Here is a 5121-nt window from a genome sequence, read left to right on the forward strand (position 1 = left end):
TATCTAATAGTTATATTTAAATTTAATAAAATGATCAAGTACTCTCCATTAATATTTGTCGTTGTTTTTCTTCATTTTTTTTATCATAATTGAGATACGGAAATTTCCCGTGTACCCCTTAATTTTGTCAGATTTTCCATGTTACCCCTACTTTTAAGAATCTGCCTATGGTATCCTTGAAGTTCCATTTTTTTGCCCATGGTACTCCCTAATATAAAGGCTGTTAAATAGACGTTAAGTTTGATGGTGTGACAATAGAATAACAATTAAAAAATAATACCCCCTTTATTGTTTTATTGGTACAGATATCTCTCTTTTTTAAATGAAAATTTAATTAACTATATCATTATAATATTGGAAATTTCTCATGGTAACCTTGAACTTTGATAGATTATACATGGTACCCCTAATTTTAAGTTTCTACAAATGGTACCCCTGTGTTCACCTTTTTCTTTCCCAGAATACCATTTGACAACTTCCGTCATAACGTCATTGCTCCTATGACTTTTGACGCCTTTTTCTTTTGTTATCTACTAATTTTTAAATCCATATTTTATTTAATAAACTAACATTTAATACCTAAATAACAAAACACAAATAGCATGGCATGCTCAATTACTCATCTAGTTACTCATAGGAGTAACGACGTTATGAAAAAAGTAAACACAAGGGTATTATATGTACAAACTTAAAATTAGGGGTATTATGTGTAATCTAACAAAGTTCGAGGGTACCATGAAAAATTTCCGTTATAATATTGACCATTTTTTCGATCTTTCTCCCACCTAAAAAAATGTTACAACTTTAAAAATTTAACATTTAATTCAAGATTATGTTTAAAGTCTCTTATATAATAAGTATACTTTGAGAGATTCAATATATTTGGGGTGATACCTAAGTTCCAAGGATAAATCTTATTTATAATCATGGGATCACCCCACCTTATGATAATCTTATGATGTGGGACAATTCAACTATTTATACGTAGTATATATTTATCACACCTACATTATTTTTCAATGTGAGACGAATAACATATTTAAAAGCACACCATATTTTTTGAACCTAATTCGACATCCAACCCGATTTAATAATAATCAAATACTATATTATCTATTAATATTCATACGTTTGTTTTTTATTTTATTTTTATCATAATTAAAATATGTGCAAATGATATGAACCTATACTCTAATGATAGAATTTTTTTTAATACAATTCTAATTATATTATTTAAACATAGTATATTTACCACACCTATATTATTTTTCAATGTGAGACATATAAAATCTCTAGGTAGAAAATATAATGATATAAACTTTTAAGAGCTCTCCAAGACAATACTTAAAAGACTCAAAAGATTTTGGGTTGATGCCTAAGTTCCAAGTATGCCTCCTATTTATAATTATAGAATCACCCACCTTATACTAATCTTTCGATGTGGGACAATTCTACTATTTATATGTAGTATGTTCACCACACCTACTTATTTTTCAATGTGGGACAAAACATACTAAAAAGTACACAATTTTTCATATTAAGAAGTACACTATCTTTAATATGTGCAAATAATATGAAATTTATACTCTAATGATAGCATTTTTTACCACAAAGCTAGTTATATTATTTTCATAATTTTTTTAACGATATTTTTTTTTTGACAAATGAAATGTAAAAGTTTGATATAAAAATTGGAAATATCATTTAGAATATAATTTAGGAAATATACATATTATAATAATTAAAAAATTATCCACTTTATTTTTTACATCAAAAATTATACTTTCCTAAATTTAATTTTGATGATGTGGACGCTCTCAGATCGCTCGAAAAAACTCTCTTTTATATATATACTAGATTTAATGCTCGTGCGATGCACGAGCGTATTTGTAGTATTCTACCGAGTAAAACGTAGTAACTGAAAAATGTTGAAACATGTATAAGTTAAAACACTTGTAAAAATTATTTTAGTTTTCTCTTCAAAGTCTTGCAAGATGATAGTATATGCGTTCTCCGTATTATATCAATGCAAAAGTGATTACTTGGTGGCTTACAACAAAACACATAGACTGTAAATTTCGGGACTTATAGCCGCAAATCCCCACGAACGAAAACTTTTTTAGACATTACTCAATATTTCTTCTTCATAGTTGAATGTATAAAACCATGTTCCATCCTATTCATAACGATAATAATAAAACATTATCTTAGCCGTAAAATACTCTAAACTTTGTTAATTATGTTTTATAAAAAGTCTAACGGTGTACAGCCACACCATGAAGACGATTGTAACTAAATGACACCGAATTTTAGTGGCACCATTGTTAATAAATATGGAGTAATTTTTAACTCTAAATTACCTTAGAATGTATGAAAATCATGGTTGTATATAGATACTCGTATATTCCTTCCCATCAAGAAACTTAGAATTACTATAGCAAGAGTTTGAATAGTGGATGTTTTTTGTTGGGAAAACTTTTGTAGGTTTTATATTTGTTGTGATGTGAATGCAGTGACAAATGTCTTTTTTAGAGTTCTCGCGTCGTATATGTTATGAAAGGGTGTAGAAGCACGATCAATGTTTATATATCGAGTAAGGAAGTAAAATTTGGGTAGCATCTGAGCAAATCACGTATATGACATTACGTTGGGAGTAAAACTTGACTAATTCTCATCTTATAGTATACTACTACTTGATCTGCTCAAATATCATATCCTTCCGTTATATTTTATGGAAAAAAAATTACGACCAAATTACCGGAACTCAGGAAGTACGCAGCCACGCAGGTAAAGACAAAAAAAGCACTATTGTTGATTATGCATTCTCGAACATCTTAATATTTTCTCCTTATAACGGAATACCAAAATACATACTATACGACCATGATTTGCGAGTATGATGAAGTTTAAAGCATTTATAATCCCTCTCATTGCTGAAAATAGATTATAAAATATTAGTCTCGATACTAAAAATAACTCAATTGCTTTGTTCCAGTCGAATTCCCGTCAATAATTTACATTTTCTTCTTTAACTACGGAGTATAATGTTACAAACAATAATGTCCTCCGGCCTAGGCCGGTAATTTGAGACTTTTATAGTCGAAAATAGATCGTGTTAGGCATGTATCAGATACAGATTTGTTTGAACAAAACAGTGCACAAAGGAGGATAAGCTTATGAAGCTGCAGAAAAAGTAAGGGCATGTGCAAGTGCTTTTAACTTAGAAGTTAAAAAGGTAGATCGTCGTTCCAGAACAGCGATTGAAGAGGTAGCATTGAGCTGATATGACCACAATTCAAAAACGTAAATAAAACCATGCATTATATGGACCCGGAGTATGTGAAAGTCGGGGAAAAAATTACTCGAGTTTTGAGTGCAATCAGGGTAAGAGGGTCACTAAATAATTTAACACGATCCTTACCAACTCCGTAAACCGCAATAAACTCAAGGTTCCTTTCGACGAAGCAAATTAGGAAGCAAATCTCGAGCGACATTAATGTGTCTCACCTAGATTTGAATGTGTTGAAGACAATAAAATTATCTCTATTTCTTTTACAGAAAACACACACTCCAGTATCCAGAATAAAATCAAAATTGTAATAAATTACGTACAATACGACATAGCACTATTTCTAAGCACATGAAATACGGAGTAGTTAAGGAGTTGATGATAGAAAATCCAACCTTAATGAGGTAGCTTGTTTTTGCATTAGTGTACACCATAAAGACCTGTAATCAAACAACAAATTATGAAGTTAATAGCAAATAAAACTATAATGAACATATGACGATGTTAAGGTGTGCGGAGTATATATAGCATAAAATTAAAAGTTGGAGTTTCAATTTAATTGTACTTCTAATAGGATAAGAGTATTGGAACTATATCTCTTGTTAAAATTTGAAACTATATCTCTTGTTAAATTTCTATATTTATTTTAAATTTAAGAAGTTTATTAAAGTTGGAGACTATATGTAATTTTATTTAGAGTGTGCTTGTATGTAATTGACACATCGATGTGTTAAACAAACTACTCCCTCCACTTTTTTATATATGACGTTTTGCATTTACGAGGTAAGCCTTTGACTTTAATATTTACAAAAATATACTTGTTCAAAAAATATAAAAATGGTACCATTAAATTCCTTACGAAAAACTCTTTCATATGAGTATACATATCATAATATTTAGTCTTATATTTTAAGAGATATTGAATAGAGAATGAAGTGTCTCAAAATGTGAGAAAGTCATATATAAAAAAATAGAGGGAGTATTTGTTTGCATAGGATAATAACATTCATAACAATGATGTATACACCTTTTCCTATTCCTATATGTATGAAGTATGTATTATGTATAGTCTTTTGTGTATATAACAAATTTAAGGGGTTGTTTGGTTGCCATAAGGGAAGATAAATTCCATGAATTCCAATTTCACATGAAATGGAAATTCATGTGAATTGCACAAAAAGTGTTTGGTTGGCGGTAATGAATTCATGTGGGAATTGCCACTTACTTAGGGAGCTAGGTAAGTGACTTCCTCCATAATAATCCCATGAATTTAAAGAGTAACCAAACAATTCCGAAGACTTAATTATATGTAGTTGGTACATAATTCCAAAGCTTCCATCACCGTATCAAATTGTCGTTAATCCTGCCAAAAAAATCGCCAATGATTAAATTCGAGTAATAATAAATAAAATGAAAAATACATTCAAAGTTGCTAACACATCGAGATTTAACAGCATACGAATTCACAATAGCTTTCATTACAAAGTAATACTGTAATAATATACATCATATCATATACATTTATTGTTTAGAAAAAACTAAGAAGTAAAGATAGTATTGACAAAGTAATATTTAGCAATTTGGACGCAGTCAAATTGCATTATATATACAAAATTAAGTCTCGGAGTTTGATTCCTCCTAGAGTTCTACCGGTTTTACATTGCATTGATGTTGGTAATAGAATTTTAGTTTATCTCGTCCTATAATTGGTCGACAATAATATTAGTACTGGTGGAATTCTAATCACCAAGCTTTTTAAAATTATTTTATATTAAAATAAAAATCAATATTGCTCGAAAGTTTTTTGCGAAAGATGGACTCTCTGTAATCGC

The sequence above is a fragment of the Silene latifolia genome, chromosome 6 (genome assembly GCF_048544455.1).
Source record: "Silene latifolia isolate original U9 population chromosome 6, ASM4854445v1, whole genome shotgun sequence".
In the NCBI taxonomy this organism is placed as follows: domain Eukaryota; kingdom Viridiplantae; phylum Streptophyta; class Magnoliopsida; order Caryophyllales; family Caryophyllaceae; genus Silene; species Silene latifolia.